Source organism: Rutidosis leptorrhynchoides, chromosome 3 (assembly GCF_046630445.1).
Source record: "Rutidosis leptorrhynchoides isolate AG116_Rl617_1_P2 chromosome 3, CSIRO_AGI_Rlap_v1, whole genome shotgun sequence".
Taxonomy (NCBI): domain Eukaryota; kingdom Viridiplantae; phylum Streptophyta; class Magnoliopsida; order Asterales; family Asteraceae; genus Rutidosis; species Rutidosis leptorrhynchoides.
The window spans coordinates 8791626-8806939 of record NC_092335.1 but is presented as its reverse complement, the minus strand read 5'-3'; positions in this window follow the sequence as shown (position 1 = coordinate 8806939).

Below are 15314 nucleotides of genomic sequence, written 5' to 3'. Positions count from 1 at the left end.
TCTTGGAGGCTTAGGGTTTATCCGTGATAACGCCATTTTCATACATATATTTTGGGCGTTATTTGTTAGAATGCACTTAAAAGAAGTCAAAGAAAGTCAACATATATTTAGGGTAAGTTGACTTTAGGATCAGAAGTATGCACTTCATCATTTCCTGTTTTGTACAAGTCACAAGGCAACCAGTTTCTGTCCATAACAAACGGCTATAATCTGCCATTTCCTCTTTTGTAAAAGGGGTTCCAAAAGCTAATTTGGAGCCATACCTTCTATAGGAAATAACTGTTAGAATGAGTTGTATAAATAATCATGTATCCAACTTCATAATTAAGATTGTATCAATTCAAGCTCAATAATATAAACTGATCAATACAAACTCATTATAATCTGTTAATTCTTATTAATTAACATGGTATCAGAGCTAACGGTGTAGATCAAGGGATCAATACAACCGTTTTTTAGCTACAATCATTTACCAGAAGCAATTCAAGCTGCCATGTCAAGAATTGACGGTATCTCAATAAATGGAGCTGCCATGTCAAACAATGACGGAAGCTCAATTAATCCAACAAATTGCATCAATTTTAATAGTTACCTGGATGTGCTTTGTCGGCCAGCAAAACAGGAACCATCGAATTTCATAGCCGAGACCAATAAAGAAACCATTCATGTTATCCATCATCATAAACCACCATTAGAACCTCCAAAATGTGTATATTGTGGTGTGTCTAAACACACAATAATTCAGTGCTTTGAGTTAATTGGTTATCCCAAATGGTGGAACGAGCAGAAACAAAGCAGGGTGGTGATAACGGGAGCAGAGACCACCGGCGGCCACTACGAGGTTACCGGCAACGGCAGCTCAAAACTTTCTCCAATTTTTAAAAGAGGTACTTCAAACCTTCAACCCTCTTATCAATTGTACAAATCGACCAAATGGGTGAGGATCCAATCCTCAAACCCTAAAATCCCAAATTCCTTTCACAAATTAGTGAAAAAAGGAAAACCTGATAAGAAACCGAACAATTGACCAAATTCCTTTCACAATCGATTCCATTGTCTTGGAGAAACGATCGAAGAAGAAGGATTAAATCCTCCTTTTAGATCAAAATCACCAGGTATCGATAAAAGAGGAAGGAATACCTCGAATCCTAGTCATTTCCATCATCAGACCATAAATGAAGAGTTGAAAAACTCGAATCTTGATCTCAAATCCAACTTAATTGTAGAAGAATTAAGGGAGAGAGAAAGTTTAACTGATGAAAACAAAAACGATAGGAACCCTAATTTTGTGACTGGTGCCTGGAAAAGTAAACAAATGGGTAGAATAAAAGAAATGAATGGTGGGCTTAAAGGGAATAGAGAGACCCAACAATCGACTGGGCTTAATGGGAAAGAATCAGTCCAGAATAATAAAAGTCAGCACTATTGTTTTGAAAAGGCCCAAAACTCTACTAATTTTGAAAATAAATATTCTACGAATAACTCGTGTTTTACCGGAAAAGCTAATATCATTGCAAATAACGTAAAAAGTAACGAATGGATTTTTGATTGTGATGCTACGCACACCATGACCTTTGAAAAAACTGATTTTTGTTCCGAATCAAATTCTCGGGTACATAAAATTCAAACCGCTAATGGAGGGATTGTATCCGTAAAGGGGGCTGGGAGAATTGAAGTTACTCCGATCGTGAAATTATCTAATTGCTTATATATCCTGACCCTGTCTCATAAATTGTTATCCGTTAGCCACGTTACAAAAGAACTGAATTGTTCTGTTTTATTACACCCTACTTTTTGTATCCTACAAGATATCAGGACTGGGGTGATTATTGGGCAGGGCACTGAACTGGGTGGGTTATACTATGTAGACGAAGTAACCCAACAAGACTCTGTGATGCTTGCACACAGAACACCTGATAGAGAAGCATGGTTATGGCATAGAAGATTGGGTCACCCTTCTGCCGGATACTTACACACTTTATTTCCTAGCCTTTTTAAATCCAATGTTAATTTAAACTGTGAGATTTGCATTTTGGCTAAAAGTCACCGAAGTACATACAAACCTAGTAATACTAGGAAAAACTAACCTTTTGCTCTAATCCACTCTGATGTGTGGGGTCCTGCACCGGTTATTGGTGGGAGAAATTTCCGATACTTTGTCTTGTTTATTGATGACCATTCACGGATGACCTGGGTTTATTTTTTGACTCACAGATCTGAGGTGTTTGAAAAGTTTTCTCATTTTTATAAAATGATAAAAACCCAATTTAACAAGAATATACAAATTTTGAGATCCGATAATGGGGGTGAATTTGTCAATACTTCAATGAAACAATTTTGTGAAGAAAACGGGATTATTCACCAAACTTCTTGCGCTCACACTCCCGAACAAAATGGAGTAGCCGAACGAAAAAATCGACTACTCTTAGAAATGACAAGAGCTTTATTAATCGAATCTAAAGTTTCGAAGAGTTTTTGGCCCGAAGCTCTTGCTTCCGCTACCTATCTTATCAACCGTTTACCTACTAAAATTTTGGGCACAAAAACCCCTAAAGATACCTTGTCCCAATTCCATAACCTCCCAAATTCATTTAGCATTGAACCTCGTATATTTGGGTGCTCGGTATTTGTCTATATTCCAAAACATGAGCGTACCAAATTTGATCCTTGTGCGAAAAAATGTGTCATGGTTGGCTATGGAATAAACCAAAAAGGATATCGATGCTATAGTCCAAAAAGACGTCATGTCTTTACTACAATGAACTGTGACTTTGTTGAAACCGAATATTTTTATGATACCCAACTCACGAGTGAGGGGGAGAAAGAGGACAGCGACACTCTCAGTTGGATAACCTAGATACCTAAACCTGGAAACATTCAAACACCAACACCAAATTCCGATCCAGAATCATCAAATCCTTATCCAAAATCATCAAATCCTGATTCAGAATCACCAAATCCTAATCCCGAATCACCAAATCCTTGTCCCGAATCACCTAACATTGAACCAAATGAAGTCTCCTCGAGTAATGAAGTTCAAGAGGAACAAAACAGTCAAACTCAAGATATACCACTTGACAACAATTCCACTTCTCCTGAAGCCACGTTCTACCACAAAGGTCCAACAGAGGAGTACCACCAAAGAGATACTCTCCGGAAAAGGAAGCTCAAAGATCCAGATACCCAATTGCTAATATTGCACACGGGAATCTATCAAATGAAGCACAGAAATTCAATTCTGCTTTATACTCTGAAGAAATTCCAGCTACAGTTGATCAAGCAATGAAATCTGAAAAATGGAGAAAAGCCATGGAAGAAGAAATGGAAGCACTCGAGAAAAGTGACACATGGGAAAAATGTGTCGTTCCTCAAGGAAAAAAACCAGTAGGAAATCGATGGGTGTTTACAATAAAATACAAACCAGATGGTACCATTGAAAGATATAAAGCTCGACTGGTTGCGAAAGGATACACTCAGACATATGGGATCGATTACTCCGAAACCTTCTCACCAGTTGCGAAAATCGATACCATTAGAGTTCTCTTTTCTATCGATGCAAATGAAGATTGGCCACTTCACCAATTTGATGTGAAGAATGCTTTTCTACATGGCGAATTAAAGGAAGAAGTCTATATGGAAGCACCACCGGAATTCAGTGACAACTTCAAAAACAGGGAAGTTTGTCGACTTAAAAAGGCTTTATATGGGTTAAAACAATCCCCACGGGCTTGGTTTGGGAGATTTACTTTATTTATGAAAAAATACGATTTCAAACAAAGTAACTCGGATCATACTCTCTTCTTTAAACGAAAAGGAAATTTGATTACATGTTTAATCATTTATGTTGATGATATGATAATAACATGAAATGATAAAGAGGAAATTTCTAACTTAAAAGTAAACTTATTTAAAGAATTTGAAATGAAAGACTTGGGCAAACTTAAATATTTTTTGGGGATTGAGGTGTTACGATCCCAACAGGGAATATTTATTTGTCAAAAGAAGTATGTTCTTGATTTTCTTGCAGAAACAGGTATGATTGATTGCAAACCAGCTGATACTCCAATGATTCCAAACCAAAAGCTATATATGGAAGATGAAGCTGATCTTGCTGACAAAGGGCAATACCAAAGAATGGTGGGAAAACTCATCTATCTTGCTCATACTCGACCTGATATAGCACACGTGAAATGTCCCGATCTTATTGATTAAAAACGTTCCATATTAATTGATTTCGTTGCGAGGTTTTGACCTCTATATGAGACGTTTTTCAAAGACTGCATTCATTTTTAAAACAAACCATAACCTTTATTTCATAGATAAAGGTTTTAAAAAGCTTTACGTAGATTATCAAATAATGATAATCTAAAATATCCTGTTTACACACGACCATTACATAATGGTTTACAATACAAATATGTTACAACAAAATAAGTTTCTTGAATGCAGTTTTTACACAATATCATACAAGCATGGACTCCAAATCTCGTCCTTATTTAACTATGCGACAGCGGAAGCTCTTAATAATCACCTGAGAATAAACATGCTTAAAACGTCAACAAAAATGTTGGTGAGTTATAGGTTTAACCTATATATATCAAATCATAATAATAGACCACAAGATTTCATATTTCAATACACATCCCATACATAGAGATAAAAATCATTCATATGGTGAACACCTGGTAACCGACATTAACAAGATGCATATATAAGAATATCCCCATCATTCCGGGACACCCTTCGGACATGATATAAATTTCGAAGTACTAAAGCATCCGGTACTTTGGATGGGGTTTGTTAGGCCCAATAGATCTATTTTTAGGATTCGCGTCAATTAGGGTGTCTGTTCCCTAATTCTTAGATTACCAGACTTAATAAAAAGGGGCATATTCGATTTCGATAATTCAACCATAGAATGTAGTTTCACGTACTTGTGTCTATTTTGTAAACCATTTATAAAACCTGCATGTATTCTCATCCCAAAAATATTAGATTTTAAAAGTGGGACTATAACTCACTTTCACAGATTTTTACTTCGTCGGGAAGTAAGACTTGGCCACCGGTTGATTCACGAACCTATAACAATATATACATATATATCAAAGTATGTTCAAAATATATTTACAACACTTTTAATATATTTTGATGTTTTAAGTTTATTAAGTCAGCTGTCCTCGTTAGTAACCTACAACTAGTTGTCCACAGTTAGATGTACAGAAATAAATCGATAAATATTATCTTGAATCAATCCACGACCCAGTGTATACGTATCTCAGTATTGATCACAACTCAAACTATATATATTTTGGAATCAACCTCAACCCTGTATAGCTAACTCCAACATTCACATATAGAGTGTCTATGGTTGTTCCGAAATATATATAGATGTGTCGACATGATAGGTCGAAACATTGTATACGTGTCTATGGTATCTCAAGATTACATAATATACAATACAAGTTGATTAAGTTATGGTTGGAATAGATTTGTTACCAATTTTCACGTAGCTAAAATGAGAAAAATTATCCAATCTTGTTTTACCCATAACTTCTTCATTTTAAATCCGTTTTGAGTGAATCAAATTGCTATGGTTTCATATTGAACTCTATTTTATGAATCTAAACAGAAAAGTATAGGTTTATAGTCGGAAAAATAAGTTACAAGTCGTTTTTGTAAAGGTAGTCATTTCAGTCGAAAGAACGACGTCTAGATGACCATTTTAGAAAACATACTTCCACTTTGAGTTTAACCATAATTTTTGGATATAGTTTCATGTTCATAATAAAAATAATTTTCTATGAATAACAACTTTTAAATCAAAGTTTATCATAGTTTTTAATTAACTAACCCAAAACAGCCCGCGGTGTTACTAAGACGGCGTAAATCCGGTTTTACGGTGTTTTTCGTGTTTCCAGGTTTTAAATCATTAAGTTAGCATATCATATAGATATAGAACATGTGTTTAGTTGATTTTAAAAGTCAAGTTAGAAGGATTAACTTTTGTTTGCGAACAAGTTTAGAATTAACTAAACTATGTTCTAGTGATTACAAGTTTAAACCTTCGAATAAGATAGCTTTATATGTATGAATCGAATGATGTTATGAACATCATTACTACCTTAAGTTCCTTGGATAAACCTACTGGAAAAGAGAAAAATGGATCTAGCTTCAATGGATCCTTGGATGGCTCGAAGTTCTTGAAGCAGAATCATGACACGAAAACAAGTTCAAGTAAGATCATCACTTGAAATAAGATTGTTATAGTTATAGAAATTGAACCAAAGTTTGAATATGATTATTACCTTGTATTAGAATGATAACCTAATGTAAGAAACAAAGATTTCTTGAGGTTGGATGATCACCTTACAAGATTGGAAGTGAGCTAGCAAACTTGAAAGTATTCTTGATTTTATGAAACTAGAACTTTTGGAATTTATGAAGAACACTTAGAACTTGAAGATAGAACTTGAGAGAGATCAATTAGATGAAGAAAATTGAAGAATAAAAGTGTTTGTAGGTGTTTTTGGTCATTGGTGTATGGATTAGATATAAAGGATATGTAATTTTGTTTTCATGTAAATAAGTCATGAATGATTACTCATATTTTTGTAATTTTATGAGATATTTCATGCTAGTTGCCAAATGATGGTTCTCACATGTGTTAGGTGACTCACATGGGCTGCTAATAGCTGATCATTGGAGTGTATATACCAATAGTACATACATCTAAAAGCTGTGTATTGTACGAGTACGAATACGGGTGCATACGAGTAGAATTGTTGATGAAACTGAACGAGGATGTAATTGTAAGCATTTTTGTTAAGTAGAAGTATTTTGATAAGTGTATTTAAGTCTTTCAAAAGTGTATAAATACATATTAAAACACTACATGTATATACATTTTAACTGAGTCGTTAAGTCATCGTTAGTCGTTACATGTAAGTGTTGTTTTGAAACCTTTAAGTTAACGATCTTGTTAAATGTTGTTAACCCAATGTTTATAATATCAAATGAGATTTTAAATTATTATATTATCATGATATTATCATGTATGAATATCTCTTAATATGATATATATACATTAAATGTCTTTACAACGATAATCGTTACATATATGTCTCGTTTAAAAATCATTAAGTTAGTAGTCTTGTTTTTACATATGTAGTTCATTGTTAATATACTTAATGATATGTTTACTTATCATAGTATCATGTTAACTATATATATATCCATATATATGTCATCATATAGTTTTTACAAGTTTTAACGTTCGTGAATCACCGGTCAACTTGGGTGGTCAATTGTCTATATGAAGCATATTTCAATTAATCAAGTCTTAACAAGTTTGATTGCTTAACATGTTGGAAACATTTAATCATGTAAATATCAATCTCAATTAATATATATAAACATGGAAAAGTTCGGGTCACTACAGTACCTACCCGTTAAATAAATTTCGTCCCGAAATTTTAAGCTGTTGAAGGTGTTGACGAATCTTCTGGAAATAGATGCGGGTATTTCTTCTTCATCTGATCTTCACGCTCCCAGGTGAACTCGGGTCCTCTACGAGCATTCCATCGAACCTTAACAATTGGAATCTTGTTTTGCTTAAGTCTTTTAACCTCACGATCCATTATTTCGACGGGTTCTTCGATGAATTGAAGTTTTTCGTTGATTTGGATTTCATCTAACGGAATAGTGAGATCTTCTTTAGCAAAACATTTCTTCAAATTCGAGACGTGGAAAGTGTTATGTACAGCCGCGAGTTGTTGAGGTAACTCAAGTCGGTAAGCTACTGGTCCGACACGATCAATAATCTTGAATGGTCCAATATACCTTGGATTTAATTTCCCTCGTTTACCAAATCGAACAACGCCTTTCCAAGGTGCAACTTTAAGCATGACCATCTCTCCAATTTCAAATTCTATATCTTTTCTTTTAATGTCAGCGTAGCTCTTTTGTCGACTTTGGGCGGTTTTCAACCGTTATTGAATTTGGATGATCTTCTCGGTAGTTTCTTGTATAATCTCCGGACCCGTAATCTGTCTATCCCCCACTTCACTCCAACAAATCGGAGACCTGCACTTTCTACCATAAAGTGCTTCAAACGGCGCCATCTCAATGCTTGAATGGTAGCTGTTGTTGTAGGAAAATTCTGCTAACGGTAGATGTCGATCCCAACTGTTTCCGAAATCAATAACACATGCTCGTAGCATGTCTTCAAGCGTTTGTATCGTCCTTTCGCTCTGCCCATCAGTTTGTGGATGATAGGCAGTACTCATGTCTAGACGAGTTCCTAATGCTTGCTGTAATGTCTGCCAGAATCTTGAAATAAATCTGCCATCCCTATCAGAGATAATAGAGATTGGTATTCCATGTCTGGATATGACTTCCTTCAAATACAGTCGTGCTAACTTCTCCATCTTGTCATCTTCTCTTATTGGTAGGAAGTGTGCTGATTTGGTGAGACGATCAACTATTACCCAAATAGTATCAAAACCACTTGCAGTCCTTGGCAATTTAGTGATGAAATCCATGGTAATGTTTTCCCATTTCCATTCTGGGATTTCAGGTTGTTGAAGTAGACCTGATGGTTTCTGATGCTCAGCTTTGACCTTAGAACACGTCAAACATTCTCCTACGTATTTAGCAACATCGGCTTTCATACCCGGCCACCAAAAATATTTCCTGAGATCCTTGTACATCTTCCCCGTTCCAGGATGTATTGAGTATCTGGTTTTATGAGCTTCTCTAAGTACCATTTCTCTCATATCTCCAAATTTTGGTACCCAAATCCTTTCAGCCCTATACCGGGTTCCGTCTTCCCGAATATTAAGATGCGTCTCCGATCCTTTGGGTATTTCATCCTTTAAATTTCCCTCTTTTAAAACTCCTTGTTGCGCCTCCTTTATTTGAGTAGTAAGGTTATTATGAATCATTATATTCATAGATTTTACTCGAATGGGTTCTCTGTCCTTCCTGCTCAAGGCATCGGCTACCACATTTGCCTTCCCCGGGTGGTAACGAATCTCAAAGTCGTAATCATTCAATAATTCAATCCACCTACGCTGCCTCATATTCAGTTGTTTCTGGTTAAATATGTGTTGAAGACTTTTGTGGTCGGTATATATAATACTTTTGACCCCATATAAGTAGTGCCTCCAAGTCTTTAATGCAAAAACAACCGCGCCTAATTCCAAATCATGCGTCGTATAATTTTGTTCGTGAATCTTCAATTGTCTAGACGCATAAGAAATCACCTTCGTTCGTTGCATTAATACACAACCGAGACCTTGCTTTGATGCATCACAATAAATCACAAAATCATCATTCCCTTCAGGCAATGACAATATAGGTGCCGTAGTTAGCTTTTTCTTCAATAACTGAAACGCTTTCTCTTGTTCATCATTCCATTCAAATTTCTTCCCTTTATGCGTTAATGCAGTCAAGGGTTTTGCTATTCTGGAAAAGTCTTGGATGAACCTTCTGTAGTAACCAGCTAGTCCTAAAAACTGGCGTATGTGTTTCGGAGTTTTCGGGGTTTCCCACTTTTCAACAGTTTCTATCTTTGCCGGATCCACCTTAATACCTTCTTTGTTCACTATGTGACCGAGGAATTGAACTTCTTCCAACCAAAATGCACACTTTGAAAACTTAGCGTACAATTCTTCCTTCCTCAATACTTCTAACACCTTTCTCAAATGTTCACCGTGTTCTTGGTCATTCTTTGAGTAAATAAGTATGTCATCAATGAAAACAATGACAAACTTGTCAAGGTATGGTCCACACACTCGGTTCATAAGGTCCATGAACACAGCTGGTGCATTAGTTAAACCAAACGGCATGACCATAAACTCGTAATGACCGTAACGTGTTCTGAAAGCAGTCTTTGGAATATCATCTTCTTTCACCCGCATTTGATGATACCCGGAACGTAAGTCAATCTTTGAATAAACAGACGAGCCTTGTAGTTGATCAAATAAGTCATCAATTCTCGGTAGTGGGTAGCGGTTCTTGATGGTAAGTTTGTTCAACTCTCGGTAGTCGATACACAACCTGAATGTACCATCTTTCTTCTTGACAAACAAAACAGGAGCTCCCCATGGTGATGTGCTTGGTCGAATGAAACCACGCTCTAAAAGTTCTTGTAATTGGCTTTGTAGTTCTTTCATCTCGCTGGGTGCGAGTCTATAAGGAGCACGAGCTATTGGTGCAGCTCCTGGTACAAGATCTATTTGAAATTCAACGGATCGATGTGGGGGTAATCCCGGTAATTCTTTCGGAAATACATCGGGAAATTCTTTTGCAATGGGAACATCATTGATGCTCTTTTCTTCAGTTTGTACTTTCTCGACGTGTGCTAGAACAGCATAGCAACCTTTTCTTATTAGTTTTTGTGCCTTCAAATTACTAATAAGATGTAGCTTCGTGTTGCCCTTTTCTCCGTACACCATTAAGGGTTTTCCTTTTTCTCGTATAATGCGAATTGCATTTTTGTAACAAACGATCTTCGCTTTCACTTCTTTCAACCAGTCCATACCGATTATCACATCAAAACTCCCTAACTCTACTGGTATCAAATCAATCTTAAATGTTTCGCTAACCAGTTTAATTTCTCGATTCCGACATATATTATCTGCTGAAATTAATTTACCATTTGCTAATTCGAGTAAAAATTTACTATCCAAAGGCGTCAATGGACAACTTAATTTAGCACAAAAATCTCTACTCATATAGCTTCTATCCGCACCCGAATCAAATAAAACGTAAGCAGATTTATTGTCAATAAGAAACGTACCCGTAACAAGCTCCGGGTCTTCTTGTGCCTCTGCCGCATTAATATTGAAAACTCTTCCACGGCCTTGTCCATTCGTGTTCTCCTGGTTCGGGCAATTTCTAATAATGTGGCCCGGTTTTCCACATTTATAACAAACTACATTGGCATAACTTGCTCCGACACTACTTGCTCCGCCATTACTCGTTCCGACACCATTTGTTCCTTTCGTTCTATTAACCCCTGGTCCGTAGACCTCACACTTCGCCGCGCTATGACCATTTCTTTTACACTTGTTGCAAAATTTGGTGCAGAACCCCGAGTGATACTTTTCACACCTTTGGCATAGCTGCTTCTGATTGTTGTTGTTGTTGCGGTTATTATTGTTGTTGGGATGATTGTTGTAGTTGCTGTTGCTGTTGTTGTTGTTGTTGTTATTGTTGGGCCGTTTGTTGTAGTTGCGATTGATGTTGCGATTGTTGGGATAATTGTTGCGATTATTGTTGTAATTGCTGTTGTTGTTGTATTGGTGATTCTTATCACCGTTTTCCTCCCACTTTCTTTTGACTTGCTTCACATTGGCCTCTTCAGCAGTCTGTTCTTTAATTCTTTCTTCAATCTGGTTCACTAGTTTGTGAGCCATTCTACATGCCTGTTGTATAGAGGCGGGCTCATGTCAACTTATATCTTCTTGGATTCTTTCCGGTAATCCTTTCACAAATGCGTCGATCTTCTCTTCCTCATCTTCGAATGCTCCCGGACACAATAGGCACAATTCTGTGAATCGTCTTTCGTACGTGGTAATATCAAATCCTTGGGTTCGTAACCCTCTAAGTTCTGTCTTGAGCTTATTGACCTCGGTTCTGGGACGGTACTTCTCGTTCATCAAGTGCTTGAATGCTGACCACGGTAGTGCGTAAGCATCGTCTTGTCCCACTTGCTCTAGATAGGTATTCCACCATGTTAACGCAGAACCTGTGAAGGTATGCGTAGCGTACTTCACTTTGTCCTCTTCAGTACACTTACTTATGGCAAACACCGATTCGACCTTCTCGGTCCACCGTTTCAATCCGATCGGTCCTTCGGTTCCATCAAATTCCAAAGGTTTGCAGGCAGTGAATTCTTTGTAGGTGCATCCTACACGATTTCCTGTACTGCTAGATCCAAGGTTATTGTTGGTATGTAGCGCAGCCTGTACTGCGGCTATGTTTGAAGCTAGAAAAGTACGGAATTCCTCTTCATTCATATTCACGGTGTGTCGAGTAGTCGGTGCCATTTCCTTCAAAATAGTCAAATGGAACAAGTTAATCATACAGAATATTAAGAGTAGTTAATAGTATTTCGTAGAATAATATGAACTCATTTATAAAAGCTTTTTCTTCATATTAGCGTTTTATAAGTTTAAATTCGGGTAGTACCTACCCGTTAAGTTCATACTTAGTAGCTAATATACAATTCAACTACTACAATTCTATATGAAAAACTGATTATAATAATATTTCGCGTTCAAACTTTTATACAATATTTTACAAACTTACAATACCGCTTATTTTACATAAAGCATGAAATATAGCACACAATAACTTTGATACAAGATAGTTGTGAAGATAATTCTAGCTAGTACACAAGTCGTTCAGCAAAGGCAATAAAGACACGTAATTCATACGTCCAGAAACAAGTCATGCATTCTGGTTTTACTAGGACTACTTCTCATCCTTGGTCTTGTGCAACATAACCGTTATGGCCGTTGATAAGACAGCGTGTTGTAACGTCGTCAAAGGGACGAGGGTTACGTAATGTCCAACAGTCCCGTAATAATCTAAAAACCTCATTTCTTACCCCAATTATCGACTCCGTCACTTGTGGAAATGTTTTGTTTAATAGTTGTAGCCCGATGTTCTTGTTCTCACTTTGGTGAGAAGCGAACATTACTAATCCGTAAGCATAACATGCTTCTTTATGTTGCATGCTAGCCGCTTTTTCTAAATCACGAAGTCCAATATTCGGATATATTGAGTCAAAATAATTTCTTAACCCGTTGCGTAAAATAGCATTTGGGTTCCCCGCAATATATGCGTCAAAGTAAACACATCGTAACTTATGGGTTTCCCAATGTGATATCCCCCATCTTTCAAACGAAAGTCTCTTATAAACCAAGACATTCTTGGAACGTTCTTCGAATGTCTTACAAACTGATCTCGCCTTAAATAGTTGTGCCGAGGAATTCTGGCCGACTCTAGACAAGATTTCATCAATCATGTCTCCGGGTAGGTCTCTTAAAATATTGGGTTGTCTATCCATTTTGTGTTTTTAAACTGTAAAATAGACAAGAGTTAAATTCATAAAAAAATACTTATTAATACAAGCAATTTTTACATATATCATAAAGCATAAGAACACTATATTACATATATTACACCACACGAATACAACTATCTTATTCCGACTCGCTCGTTTCTTCTTCTTCGGTTTTGGTTCGTTTTGCCAAGTTTCTAGGGATATATGATGTTCCCCTAATACGAGCCGTCGTTGTCCACATTGGTTTAGAAAAACCTGGTGGTTTAGAGGTTCCCGGGTCATTGTTACAACTTAAGAACTTCGGGGGTTGACGATACATATAAAGTTCATCGGGGTTGGAATTAGATTTCTCTATTTTTATGCCCTTTCCCTTATTATTTTCTTTTGCCTTTTTAAATTCAGTTGGGGTAATTTCTATAACATCATTGGAATTCTCGTCGGAATCCGATTCATCGAAAAATTGGTAATCCTCCCAATATTTTGCTTCCTTGGCGGAAACACCATTGACCATAATTAACCTTGGTCGGTTGGTTGAGGATTCTCTTTTACTTAACCGTTTTATTATTTCCCCCACCGGTTCCGATTCTTCTTCCAGTTCCGATTCTTCGTCCGGTTCCGATTCTTCTTCCGGTTCCGACTCTTCTTCCGGTTCCTCTTCGGGAACTTGTGAATCAGTCTATGAATCATTCCAATTTACATTTGACTCTTCATTATTATTAGGTGAGTCAATGGGACTTGTTCTAGAGGTAGACATCTATCACATAATATCAAACACGTTAAGAGATTAATATATCACATAATATTCATATGTTAAAAATATATAGTTTCCAACAAAAATGTTAAGCAATCATTTTTAAAGAAAACACGGTCGAAGTCCAGAATCACTAATGCATCCTAACAAACTCGATAAGACACACTAATGCAAATTTTCTGGTTCTCTAAGACCAACGCTCGGATACCAACTGAAATGTCCTGTTCTTATTGATTAAAAACGTTCCATATTAATTGATTTCGTTGCGAGGTTTTGACCTCTATATGAGACGTTTTTCAAAGACTGCATTCATTTTTAAAACAAACCATAACCTTTATTTCATAGATAAAGGTTTTAAAAAGCTTTACGTAGATTATCAAATAATGATAATCTAAAATATCCTGTTTACACACGACCATTACATAATGGTTTACAATACAAATATGTTACAACAAAATAAGTTTCTTGAATGCAGTTTTTACACAATATCATACAAGCATGGACTCCAAATCTCGTCCTTATTTAACTATGCGATAGCGGAAGCTCTTAATAATCACCTGAGAATAAACATGCTTAAAACGTCAACAAAAATGTTGGTGAGTTATAGGTTTAACCTATATATATCAAATCATAATAATAGACCACAAGATTTCATATTTCAATACACATCCCATACATAGAGATAAAAATCATTCATATGGTGAACACCTAGTAACCGACATTAACAAGATGCATATATAAGAATATCCCCATCATTCCGGGACACCCTTCGGACATGATATAAATTTCGAAGTACTAAAGCATCCGGTACTTTGGATGGGGTTTGTTAGGCCCAATAGATCTATCTTTAGGATTCGCGTCAATTAGTGTGTCTGTTCCCTAATTCTTAGATTACCAGACTTAATAAAAAGGGGCATATTCGATTTCGATAATTCAACCATAGAATGTAGTTTCACGTACTTGTGTCTATTTTGTAAACCATTTATAAAACCTGCATGTATTCTCATCCCAAAAATATTAGATTTTAAAAGTGGGACTATAACTCACTTTCACAGATTTTTACTTCGTCGGGAAGTAAGACTTGGCCACCGGTTGATTCACGAACCTATAACAATATATACATATATATCAAAGTATGTTCAAAATATATTTACAACACTTTTAATATATTTTGATGTTTTAAGTTTATTAAGTCAGCTGTCCTCGTTAGTAACCTACAACTAGTTGTCCACAGTTAGATGTACAGAAATAAATCGATAAATATTATCTTGAATCAATCCACGACCCAGTGTATACGTATCTCAGTATTGATCACAACTCAAACTATATATATTTTGGAATCAACCTCAACCCTGTATAGCTAACTCCAACATTCACATATAGAGTGTCTATGGTTGTTCCGAAATATATATAGATGTGTCGACATGATAGGTCGAAACATTGTATACGTGTCTATGGTATCTCAAGATTACATAATATACAATACAA